At 43.8% G+C, this 13619-nt stretch overlaps 1 long non-coding RNA gene across 1 annotated transcript; it reads right to left on the bottom strand.

The window, feature by feature from the left end:
• Positions 1–3770: 3770 nt before the first annotated feature.
• LOC115831190 lies at positions 3771–13243 on the bottom strand. Its single transcript, XR_004026699.1, has 5 exons — positions 13150–13243; positions 7434–7542; positions 5646–5779; positions 3929–3987; positions 3771–3826 (listed from the first exon to the last, which is right to left on the bottom strand). It is a non-coding gene; the product is annotated as an uncharacterized LOC115831190 (long non-coding RNA).
• Positions 13244–13619: the final 376 nt, after the last annotated feature.

Genomic DNA, 13619 nt, shown 5'->3' with positions numbered 1-13619 from the left:
TCTCAGGCCATTGTGTGTTCTCCAACTCCATTCATTTCCCCCTAAACATCATTTACTGTCCCTCAAATTTCCACACTTCCCCCATCTCCTCTTCCCCTATGAAGAAGAGTATATAAACATCTGTGCCCCACTGGGTTATTCGGTAATCATTCCCCTGCAATTTCCCTATACTATGCATGTTAAAATACAATTCTGTGTGCCTTTTCTTCTCTTAGTCTTTGTCTCTTTCTTCTCTTAGTGCCTTTGGTCTGTTGATTTTCAGTGAACCATCAGAGAGTAAAGGGGAAGTTTTCCTCTGGCCCCTACAGTTTTCTGTAAAATGGGGAAAAAAAGAGTACTTATTTCACGGAGTTCTTTTGGGGAGAATATATTTAAAGTAGTTAGAGCAGTTCCTGCACATTGTCAGTGCCTAAAAGAGTTTAGCCTGCCTTGTTTGTGTTGGCTTGAATTCCTACTTTGATATTTTTCAACAGGACCCTGAGATGCACAACAGAATCTTTCTGAGACTTGATTTCCCCAACTCTAAAAAGTGCGCTTATATTACCTACATCATAGGGCTGTGGTGAGGATTAGCAAGACAATAACTGGGAAGTGTTTAGCACAGAGCCTAGTACCTAGTGATTATTTAATACTGCTGTTATTGCTGTTATTAGGAATACTCAGCACCGTGCTAGGGAGGTGTACTTAGGAAACCAGCATGTATTAAGGACCGACTTTTTTTTCATATTTTATCTAATCCTCACAGCAACCCAAGAGGGAAATGCTATGATTATGCCCTGTGTGTTTATAGATGATGATCTGAGGCTCAAAGAAGTGAGGTAACTAATGGAAACGGAACACTAGGAAATGATGGAGCCCAGTTTGTCCCCAGGTCTATCTGATTCTAAAGACCTTGGTCCCTGCACCTCAACACAAGGACAGGGGCTTTCACAACTAGGTGAGGAAGAAGAGCAGGGAAGCAGGGAGCCCAGAAGAACTGCAGACAAGTCAAGCAGAGGCAGCTCCTGTAGCTACATCCTCGTGTCAGCAAGGAGGACCTCAATTGCTCTGGGAGACTGCCTGATCTATGAGATTTAAAATGCTTTCTTCATTTTGGGAGGCTGAGGCGAGAGGATCACCTGAGTCCAGGAGTTCAAGACCAACTTGGGCAACATAGGGAGACCCCCCCATCTCTACAAAAGCAATTAAAAAATTAGCCAGGCATGGTGGCATGTGCCTGTAGGCCCAGCTATTCAGGAGGCTGAAGAGGGAGGATTGCTTGAGGTGGGTAGGTTGATGCTGCAGTGAGCTATGATTTTGCCACTTCACTCCAGTCTGGGCAACAGAGCAAGACCCTGTCTCTAAAAAAAATAATAAAATAGCCTGTAATCCCAGCAATTTGGGAGGCCAAGGTGGACGGATCACAGGCTCAGGAGTTCAAGACCAACCTGGCCAATATGGCGAAACTCTGTCTCTACTAAAAATACCAAAAAATTAGCTGGGCGTGGGGGCACATGCCTGTAATCCCAGCTACTCGGGAGGCTGAGGCAGGAGAATTGCTTGAACTCAGGAGGCGGAGGTTGCAGTGAGCAGAGATCACACCATGGTACTCCAGCCTGGGTGACAGAGTGAGACTCTGTCAAAAAAGAAAAAAAAAAGCTTCCTTTCTTTTAGAGTCTATCAAGATTTTTTGCAATTTCTTGACCTTTGGTGGGGTCTACAGACTCCTAGGAGCATAGCATGTAGGAGAAGTACCTGCTTTCTGAGGCTCAGTTGGAATCAGGAAGAAGGTGGTCGTTGATGGGCTGGCCCCTATGGAGATGTCTTTCTTCAGTGAGCACCTGGCCAATTCCCTTCCACATTCCCTTCACACACCTGGCTTTGTGGTCACCTTTCCCTGCATGTTGGTCCAGCTTGTCCTGTCTTCCCAGCATTCAAATATGAAGAGCAGGGATAAGTGAAGGGTTGAGTTCATGGCTTTGTGGGCTTTCTTTACAGTCTCTCCATAAATGAATCCATTCAGAGAGTTCTGGCAACACCGTGAACGGCCTTTGAAGTTCCCTTGCTCAAAAAGTCTAATCACTGTCTCACTACGTCTATGCACTTATGCACTAGGTTATGTAGGGGAAAAGGGCTTAATGACACACATGAGACCTCTTTTTCATACCGGGTCTTTGATTAGCCTATTTAATCCTCACAGCAACACTATGAAAGGAGGGCTTTATAATCCCCAGTTAACAGTAAGGCAATTGGATTTTGGAGAAGTAAAGTGACATGTCCTAGGTCACACAGCTGGTAAAGGAAAGATGCATGACTAGAACCTAGGTATATATGATTCCTGACCCTGTGCCCTGGCTACCGTGCCAGCCTGGGAAATTATGGGGCTTTGAGATGAAAATAATTGACCAGACAGTCAGCCAAAAGAACATGTGGGTAGATGTCACAGCTGTCATGACCAGTGACCTCTGGTGAATAGCATTATACAAATGTAGAAATGGTTTGCTCTGAGGCTGAGATGAGTCAAGGTCTGGAGAAACAGTCTTGATCTACAGTGGTCAGTTACCTGTGCTGGGTACTACTGAGGACAGCTGCCCAGGAATGGATGCACTGGGTGGTGCAAAATCCGGGGATGCAGGACACCAGGGGAATCCACCTTTCAGAGCCTGCCCTTTCACAAAGGGGTGGCCACGTGCTCCCAGCCCGCTTACCAGGCTGTGTCATGCTGAAGCATAAGCAGCTCCGGGAATGCCCCATTGTGTCTGTCTCCACTGGGCTTTGGCACAAACTGGTGTTCCTTGCTGGAGGACGCCTCTCTGCCTGGCTGATTCTCATTCACCCAAGACGAAGGCTGGAGATATTTAGTATCTCCTTTGATTGGTAACTGGTTCTAGAACCTGTGATTGAGGAACAGGTAGGGGAAGGGGTAGAGATTCACTGCTTTCCTGAGAGTTCTATAAATCCTGAGTAACTTGGGATCTGATGTAGGAGGCAAACACTGTTGAGACTCAGAGTTGGGAGACGAAAGTATGGAAGTAGCTGGGGCAGCTGGTGGCTTAGGTGGCTCCACTGGAGGGGATTGTATATTATCATGTGTTTTAAGAATAAGACGAAGTTTTGAATTGTACCTTAAAGATACAAATCTCAATCTCTACTTCTCTTGCTATTGATTTGAATTTAAAAAAATTGGATGTTGGGTTTTGGTCAGAGGATTGAGGCGGCATAGGGAAACATTTTGAGATAATACTTCTCTGTGGGCCAGAGGTCCTCCATGAAACTTTTGTAGAGGTTCCCATAGTGCTGTGGGTAAGTAGACTCTGAGGTCGGAAGACCTGGGCTGGAATCCCTGCTTCTCTACTCATCAGTCATAAGTCCTTGGACCAGATACTTAGCTGTTCTGGACCTCAGTGACCTCTTCTCTAAAATGGGCATATTGATGCCTACCTCGTGGGATCATTACTGGAAAGAAGAGAAGGCATGTTAAATGCTTAGCTTAGTGCCTGGCATTCGGTAATCCTGATCATTAAATGTCAACTTTTGTTATTTTTTATACTTTTAAAAGCTCAGGTTTTGGCATCAACACAGATACGTGTTTCAAAAAAGCATTGTCATTTGCCTGACAATGGAAGGGCAAATTAATTAACCACTCTGAGCCACAGTCTTTCTCCTTACAAAATAATAACAGCAACAATGAGGAGGACAAAAACCACATAACGCGTCAGGCTCTTGTAAATTTCAATGAAAGGCAACGCCTGTGAAGTGATTAGAAAACTGGTAAACATTCAATACATAACTTGTGTTATTTTTTCTTATTCTCTTGGTCTTACTGGTGAAGGGCCATTGTCTGCTTCTGTGAAAGTACAGAGAGTCCAGTAAATCTTTAGAAAATATGCAAGCTTGACTGGTCTGTGTTCTCAACACTGTCTGAAGAACCTGGCTGAGACCTACTCACCCAAGACAAAGGCTGGAGATACGTGGTATCTTCTTTTGATTGGTAACTGGTTCCGGAACCTGTGATTGAGTAATAGGTAGAGAAAGGGGGAGAGATTCACTGCTTTCCTGAGAGTCCTATAAATCCTGAGTAACTTGGGATCTGATGTGGGATGCCGAGGGGAGGTGGCAAGCATGGTTGAGACTCAGAGTTGGGAGGTGGAAGTATGGAAACAGCTGGGGCTTTTGGGGGCTTAGATAGCTCTGTCGGAGGGTACTGTGAGACCTGGGCCCTGAGGGGTTATGATGGCAGCAACCAAGACAACGTCTGCAAAATACAGAGCATGATCCATTTGCAGCAGGCACCTCAGCAGGGTACAGGGGAGCTGGGAGCAAGATCATGGTTCTGAGTGCACAAAAGGGAAGGCTGGTTAGTGGAAGTTCTGCCCATCTTCCTGCTATTTCCCAGACATTCCAGGACCAAGAGTCACTTTTATTTTTATTTATGTATGTGTGTATTTATTTTGAAGCAGAATCTCGCTCTGTTGCCCAGGCTGGAGTGCAGTGGCGCAATGTAGGCTCACTAAAACCTCTGCCTCCCGAGTTCAAGTGATTCTTCTGCCTCAGCTACCAGAGTAGAGTAGCTGGGATTACAGGTGTGCACCTCCACACCCAGCTAATTTTTGTCGTTTTAGTAGAGAAGGGGTTTCATCATGTTGGCCAGGCTGGTCTCGAACTCCTGACCTCTGGTGATCTGCCCGCCTTGGCCTCCCAAAGTAGTGTGAGATTACAGGCATAAGTCGCCATGCTCAGCCAAGAGTCACTTTGAAAGGAAAGAAAAATCCTACTGGAGTAATGGAGAGTCTCATCAGGAAGAACAGAGCTTCAGTATACATATAGACTGAGTTTCTGTTGAGTTCCCTGTCATCTGTTTATGGGTGAGGGCACATGGTGGGGTGAGTTTTATTTTATCTTTAAGGGGCATGGACCCAACAGGCCTGCTCCGATGCAATTATTTTTGAAATACCCTTGAGGATTTGATATTTACAGCTCAACGTCTGAATTGAGCCAAGGGTATTGATAAGACTGTGTGTGTATGTGTGTTGTGTAAACTAAGTTATTTTCAATTCCTGCTCCCTCGAGCCTCTCTTTTCTTGGCAGGAGCCCTTGGAGGCCACTTGGCAGATGGCAGCTGGCCCATAGCTGCAAAGATCTGTCAGTCATGAGGCACCTCAGGGCTGGCATGTTTCACCAGGGCCCTTCTACCATCTCTGGGTGATTGGGTCCAGGAAGCTCCAGAGAAAAATTTAAAAATAAAAAACAGACTCAGGCACACGCTAGGTTCTTTATCTGAAATGTTTTCAGAAGCTGCTTAGGTGGCTTCTAGCTCAAATGTGAATAACAGTGGTAATAATTGTTAGAGGACTGTGATTTTTCCCCCTTCCATAACAGTGCCACCCCAAAATAGCAGGAAGTTCAATTACCTTGGAACTGAGTTTATTAGAGCCAAATGCATGCATTAAGGTCTGTCCCACATGAGTCTGGGAAGAATGGAAGGAAAGCCAAATTGAAACCTGCTAGGTTCAAAGGAGTAGAGCAGAACATTTCATAAACAAAACAAAATCTCACAGAATGGGATGCTCATAAGAGGGAACTGAAATCTCCAGAGGGCAGTGACTTTATAACAACAATGGTGATGATTTACTTGTTTGTTCACTCAATACACATTCATGGAATACCTGCTTTGTGCCAGGCTCTTTTCTTGGCACTGGGATTACAAGCATGTCCTGAACTTCAAGTTCTATCAGGAGAGACAGTCTTTGAACATGATTTCACTCATACAAGTAATTAAAAGGCAAAATCCATCGGTGCTCTGAGATTGACTGAGGGAAGCAAGTCTAGGCAGGAGGTTGAAGGAAATGACAGTGAAGATGAAGTTTGAAAGATAAGTATGAGCCCTGCGGGTGGGTTGGGGAGATGGGGCTAAAGGAACATTCCAGGCAGAGGAAAGAGCATGTGGAAAGACCTTGCGATGGAAAGAATCTGGCTCACAGAGGAGACAGATATGCGTGGTTGAAGCAAGAGGGAAGACAAAGATCCTAGAGTGAAGCTGGAGGGGGAGAAGGAGACAATCAGGCTGCCCCTGAGGGGCATGTTGTAGATTTTTGAACTTGATTTTACAAGCAAAGAAAAGGTATGAAATGAGTGGGTGCAGTGGTTCATGCCTATAATCCCAACACTTTGGAATGCTGAAGTGGGAGGACTGCTTGAAGCCAAGAGTTGAATTCCAAGCCTGGGCAACATAGTGAGACTCTCATCTCTACAAAAATATTAAAAAAAAAAATAGCTGGGCATGGTGGTGCACACCTCTTTCCAGCTACTTGGGAGGCTGACTTGGAAGGATCACTTGTGCCCAGGAGGCCGAGGCTGCAGTGAGCCATGATTACCCCAGTGCACTCCAGCCTGGGTGACAAAATAATACTCTGTCTCAAAAAAAAAAAAAAAAAAAAAAGCATGAAAGGTCTTTTAAAAATGGAGAATTAAACAAAGGGGGTAATAGTGGAAGTTAGGAAACAACAGTAATGGTCCTGGTGACATGGGAGACAATCTCATGAGCTGAGGGGGTGATGCACAGAAGTAGACATGCTCAAGAAATATATTTAAAAATTTGTATAAATGTATGGGGTACCAGTGTAATTTTGTTACATGTCTAGATTATGTAGTGGTGAAGTCAGGGCTTTGAGAGTATCAAGAAACATTTATAAGGTAAAATCCATAGGAATTTGTGAGTGAGAGAGTGTTCGGGAACAAGAGAAAGGGAGTGTCGGACATAATTGCCAGGTTTATTGTGATATGATGATGGAAGTCATGGTGTCATTTCCTAAGACAGAAGATACAAGACGGGAGGGGGCAGATTTGGAAGGGGAGGGCAAGAGTCCAGCTTTTGTCAGATTGAGTTTGAGGCTTCTGAGAGACACCCAGATGTAGATTCCAGGAGAGGAGTTTTTTCTAAAACATGGAGAAGTCATGTTCAAAATATCTTGACTGAAAATGCCAATGAGAACTCATCAAAATGTAGCATTTTAGAGGGAATTGTTGACATCATCTGAAGGAAAGCACAGAGTGCTAAGGAAGGGTACCAGGGTTGGGGGTGGAGGAAAGATGGATTGAGGGAAACTGAGAGGGAGCACCCAGAGAAGTAAGAGAAAACTAAGCAATGAGGGTCATGGAAGCCAAGAGTAAAGTGTGGTAAAAACAGCAATAGCAGTGATAGTCATAGTAATAGTAGAAATAATGGTAATAATGGCATTAGTAGCAGTATTAGAACAGCAGTAGTAGTAGAAGAGGAGCAAGAAGAAACAGTGGTCGTAGGAGTAACAGCAGCAATACTAGTTGTAGACATAGTGGTAGCAGTAACAGCATCAGCAGCAGCAGAAGTAATAGTGGAAGTAGTAGTAGCAATGGCAGTAATAATGTCAGTAGCTGCAGCAGCAGCAGGGGTAGGAGTAGTAAATGCTCGGAGTTACCTGTTTGGTGTTCTTTGGAATATAGCAGTCTGTGTTTTTTTTTTTTTTTGAACAGATTGAGGCACATGACCACTTCATGCAACAGGAAGTGTAAGTTGCGTTGTTCCCACTTTACAGATGAGGAAGTGAAGAAATAGAAATGTGAGGTAGTTTTACTGAGAGAGAAGCTAGTTAGCAACAGGACTGGAGATAGAATTCTGGTCTCTTGAGTCCTCATTAAATATCATGTTCACCATTTAGATTTACGGCATAGCATTTCAGAAGTTCCATGTTGTTTCCTACTGGAATGTAACTTCTGCAGGGCAGGACTTTTGTCTATTCTGTCCACTGAGGGATCCTCAGTGCTTTGGGTGGTGCCTGGTGCATAGGAGGACTCACAAATTATAGGGACTCACAATGAACTAATGTTGGAGAATGAATGAATGAATGAATGAATGAATGAAAGAAAGAACAAATCTTCCTCCCTAACTTGGGTATAACTTCAGGAATGTTTTATTGTTTTAATGGGTCTCACAACCCTGCCCAACCTTTCTCTTGCTATGCCTGCAAACTGTATGTTGCAAATCTGTTTGGAAATATTTTAAAAAATTAATCTAATAAAATAAAAAGATCTTGGCATTTTTCATATGTTCGTATCATTAAAAGTCCACATCACAAGTTCCTGCTTTCAGAATCAGTATTCAAGAAGTAATTTAAATCTAGCTTCCTCCCCTTCCCTGATCATTCACATTCATTTGTATTAAAGGTCAATGTGGAAGTAACTTTTTTTTCCTAGACCAGCCTGCTTGGAGAGAAGAGCTTTGAAATCATGCTGTGCCAAGGAGGGGCCAGCTATAGCTCCATGAATGATTCACTATGCTCTTTAGGAATATAGTATTCTGCATCCCCTCCTGTATTTATGAATGTTTAGGTATAGCAAAAAGGCAGGATCATGTAATAAAAAGAGAACAGACTTGAGAGTCAGACAGACGTGAGTTGAAAACTCCATGTTCAGACCTTGGACAAGTCATCTTCTCTGGGTCTCAATTTCCCTGATCTTTTTTTTTTTTTTTTTGAGATGGAGTTTTGCTCTGTTGCCAAAGCTGGAGTGCAGTGGTGCAATCTCGGCTCACTGTGAGCTCCGCCTCCTGGGTTCACGCCATTCTCCTGCCTCAGCCTCCCGAGTAGCTGGGATTACAGGTGCCCACCACCACTCCCGGCTAATTTTTTGTATTTTTAGTAGAGACGGGGTTTCACTGTGTTAGCCAGGATGGTCTTGATCTCCTGACCTCGTGATCCACCCACCTTGGCCTCCCAAAGTGCTGGGATTACAGGACTGAGCCACCGAGCCCGGCCAATTTCCCTAATCTTTAAGCAGAGACGGTAACTAGTACCCACATCTCAGGCATGTGGCTGGATTTACATAGGATAACTTAAAACCTCAAAGCTCAAATGCCAGGAGTATATTAGGTAATTCAGTGTATGTAAGTTTCCTTTCTCCATAGCTTGTAGAACCATTTACATAATGGAGGTGAAGCACCTTAGCAAGCTGTGCAGTGTTGTATCTTGTGGGGAGGTGCCTCTCTGTTTTTCTTCTCCTGCTGCTGCTTTACAAAATTCTGGGTTCCGGCCATGTGGAACTATACATTAGACTCCCAAATGCATTATGTTCCCCACATTCCATCTGAGTGTCACATTCCCTCCATTGTTTAAGAGCCAGCTTAAGTGCATTCCTTCAATAATCTTCCTCTATATAGCATTCCCCCCTCCATCACGTTGGTTCCACTTTCTTCTTTGAGTTCTCCACTAAAACCACACACCACCTTCATTATTCCTTATCACTTAATAACACATATATTTGCTTATATTCCTTCCTCTCCAACAAGAGTGAGTTCACCCAGGACAGGAACTTTGATTTATCCGGGATCTCCAGTGGTTAGCGTATAATTGGAATTCTAGAATTATGTCTTGAGTCAATAAATGTGATTATTATTACTATTATTATCATAATAAGAATTTTCTCTAAACTCAAGAAAAAAGAAAGAATTATCTCAGTCAAATCAATACAAAAGAAGCCTGAGTGTTATCATAAAATCCTTTGGAGAGTAGACCGGTCTTTGACCATATCCTAAGAACAATGGCGTTAAATGTAGCTATTACTTTGCCTTCTTCAGTTAAAATTACTTATTCTCTCCTAAACAATTTTGCCTATCCATGTTCTCTCTATAGACACCCAACATTCTTAAGTGAACCAATAGGGTTTATATGGACCCCTATGGTCAACAAAATAGTCACACAGAGTTACTTTTTTTTTTTTTTTAAAAATCATAGGTTGACTGCAAAACCTAGTAAGGTGGATAATTCCACATCATGACTTTATGCCCAGTGCACTCAGAGCAATTAATCATTCCATCTTGGTCCAGCACAGGTCTGGCTTTCATGTCCATCATTTCAGTAGAAGCACTCCCACCAAGCCAGCAATGCCTTCCTTGTTGAAAAGAGCATGGGTACTGTCATTCTCCTTTTTTTTTTTTTTTTAATTATTTCAGTAGTTTTTGGGGAACAGGTGGTTTTTGGTTATATGGAAAAGTTCTTTAGTGGTGATTCCTGAGATTTTGGTTCACCTCTCACCCAAGCAGTGTACACGATATCCAGTGTGTAGTCTTTTATTCCCCACCCCACTCCCTGCCTTCACCCTGAGTCCCCAAAGTCCATCATACCATTCTTATGCCTTTGCATCCTCATAGTTTAGCTCTCACTTATGAGAACATATGATACTTGATTTTCCATTCTTGAATTGCTTCACTTAGAATAACAATCTCCAACTTCATCCAAGTTACTGCAAGTGCCATTATTTTGTTTATTTTTATGGTTGAGTAGTATTCCATGGTGTATATATACCACATTTTTTTTATCCATTCGTTGGTTGATGTGCATTTAGGTTGGTTCCATATTTTTGCAGTTGCAAATTGTGCTGCTATAAATATGCATGTGCAAGTGTCTTTTTTCGTATGACTTATTTTCTGTTGGGTAGATACCCAGTAATGGGATTGCTGGATTAAATGGTAGTCCTTCCTCTTTGCAGAATTTTCCAGGTTTGACCATTCTTTCCTTACTGAAAAACTCCCCATCATCTTGACTTCTCTATAGCAGTAAATCAGAGTGGTTGAGGCCATTTAATATGGAGTCAGAAAGTCTGAGAGCAACGCCTTGCACCCCTTCTACTGAGTGTACAATCCTGAGCAAATTACTCCAGCAGTTTAAGCCTCAGTTTGTCCATCTGTAAGGAGAAGACAGGAGTTATACCCACTTCAAAGAATATAAAAATAATCTTTGCAAGTCTCATTGCATAGTGACCAGCACAAAGAGCATTCCGTGAAAGTTAGTGCCATTATCAGCACGTTCTCCTGGTGTTTCACTGACAGGCTTATGTGAAGCCTGTTTTCCTGGCTTCCACTCTTCTGCTCTTTACTTAAAAACTGTTTCTTGGCCAGGTGTGGTGACTCTTGCCTGTAATCTTAGCACTTTGAGAGGCGGAGGTGGGAGGATTGCTTGAGAACAGGAGTTCGAGACCAGCCTAGGCAACATAGAGAGGCTTCATCTCTACTAAAAATCACAAAAATTAGGCAGGTGTGGTGGCATGCACCTGTGGTGCCAGCTACTCAGGAGGCTAAGGTGGGAGGATTGCTTGAGCCTGGGAGGTCAAGGCTGCAGTAAGCCACAATTGTGCCACTGCACTCCAGCCTGGGTGACAGAGCAAGATCTCATCTCAAAAAACACAAAAGACTGTGTTTCTCCAGGGCTCTTTCATGGGCCCTCTTTCGTTTTTGAGCTATGGATTCTGACTAGGAAGACTCCGTAGCCTCAGGTATTATTTTTGAGCTGGAGATTTTCCTCCTTTTGTACCTCCAGCCTCAGTTTTTCTTCTGAGTGCCACACTCAAATGATGCCATATCTCCTCTGAGATATCTCCCAGGGAACTCAGACTCACTCTGCCTCAGGTTGAGTGCACAGCCTTCTCCTGAAATGCAAACTTCATTTGGCGTCAACTATCTCATGATCCATTAGGTGCTCAAGCCAGAGTCTTCCTCACCGTCCGAGCCAGTTATTCATCGTGTCCTGTTGTTTTAAACTATCCACTTCATCTGTTTCCACCGCATCCGCATCCTTCTGGTTGAAATGTCTCCAATAGTCTCCTAACTGGTCTCCCTGCTGCCATGTTTGCTCACCCCCACTTCATCACCCAGCGGGAGTCATGCTTTCACAGTGATGGTCAGACCATGCAACTCCCCTGCCTAAACCACTGCAATAACTTCCCCTTATTCTGAGAATAAAATCTCAATTCCTTCCTTTCGTACAGTGGATGTTGTAGTGTGCTGCCCTGACCTTCCTACAAGACTAAGGCATTTATTTCCCCAGCGGCTGGGAGTGTAGATGAAGCCGTCCCTGTGAACTTTATAAAAATAATCAGGGAAGAAAGGAAAGGGAGAAACATAATAGACGAAGTTTGCAGCACACTCAGCTTTAATCATGAGGTCACTTTGCCCTCTGACCTGCTTCCTCATAGTTTGGTGCTTATTGTCCTGGAATCATGTAGACCTTGTTACAAGATTATAGTTCTCCTTAACTACTCTACAGGTAACAACTTGAACATTATAAAATGTTTTGTTTTCCCTTTGAGATATTCTTTCAGGTCCTACATACCAGTGAAACTACTGTTGTCAGCTGGTCTGGAGGACCCCATGAGAAGCTGATTCACCAAGGAATGCAGTTGCGATGTCCTGATGATTTCCTTCTATTTGCCCCAACCAATCTATGACTCCAAATTTCCAGCCCCTCAGCCTCCATAATCCCCTTAAAACCTCCAGCCCAGAATTCCTTGGGGAGATGGCTTTGAGAGTCTCCTCCCATCTCCTTGTTTGGCACCCTGTGATCATTAAACTCTTTCTCTGCTGCAAACCCTGCTGCCTCAGTGCATTGGTCTGTTACTATGCAGCAGGCATATATACCTGTTGGTCCATTGACTGCTGATAACTCATAGCTGAGTGCCTCCCTAGAAAGAGTGTTGCCCCATCCAAGGTCATGTCTCTTCGTTGTATGCAACAACTGGTCAGGGTTAAGGCACACAAGCCTGCCTCCCTTGCTTCAATTTGGAACATCTTTGAGGGGCCACCCCAGCTCCAGTGCCCCCACAGAAGATCATCTGCAGCTTCTATTGTCACTGCAGTTTTCCTTACTTCCTCCCTTTGTCCAGCTTGCTTCCTTCCCATCCTTATATCTGTTGTTCTCAAAACCACTCCCCAACAAAATCCCTGCATGTGAATCTCTGCTCAGAATCTTTTTTCCCTGGGAGACTGACCCACAACATAAGTCTTACAAGGTTCTCCATGACCTGGCTCCAGCTCCATGCCCAGCACAAAGTGGATGCTCAGTGAGTACCTTGGATTGATTGGCTGGTTGGCTGGTTGCTTGGTTGGTTGGGGTAAAATGCACAGAACATGAGAAGTCAGGTGAAGAATATCTCTTTCACATGGTCAGCACTGGGCATTTGTTCAGGGGGCTTCAGGGGCATAATCAGAGGACATCCAGGATAGCAAATGGGCAACGCAGACCCCAGGCAGCTGCTGGTATCAGTAATGAAGGGTATCTGTAATCCAGGTAGCACAGGGGAGAGCAGAAAGGCCCTGCCAGTGACCTACTTTTATCGTTAATGCTTTTCTATTAGCAGAGCATTTACCTCTGAATCGATTTTCTTGTATTCTCTCTCTGCCAAACCAGGAACAAAAAGAAAAGACAAAATTTCCCAATGTCTTTCCTCTTGCAACTGATGTAGCTGTGGCTGAATTTCACCTTTTTGAATGACTTCCTGTGGAAACAGCAAGGGAAGATTTCTGGCAGGATTTATTATGCAATTTGATTCTAACCTGATCCCATCAAGCAAAGAGAAATGGTAAAAAGCAAACAGAACCCCAAGCTTTGCTCACAAGCTTGGGGCCTGCTATGCTGTACCTTGTCTCCAGGCCTTTGAGTGTACTATAAAGTTCACCTATATTACCCACCCTTGCTTTATCGTTGTGCATAGCTCCTGCTTGTGCTTTGAGATTCATCTCAGACATGACCTTGTATAGGATGTTTTCCCCAACTCTCCTCTTCTTTCCCTACTGACCACACCAAATTGTCCGGTAACTTCTTTCTCTTTTCACATTG

Source organism: Nomascus leucogenys, chromosome 18 (genome assembly GCF_006542625.1).
Source record: "Nomascus leucogenys isolate Asia chromosome 18, Asia_NLE_v1, whole genome shotgun sequence".
In the NCBI taxonomy this organism is placed as follows: Eukaryota; Metazoa; Chordata; class Mammalia; order Primates; family Hylobatidae; genus Nomascus; species Nomascus leucogenys.
This window is presented reverse-complemented; position numbering and strand designations above follow the sequence as displayed.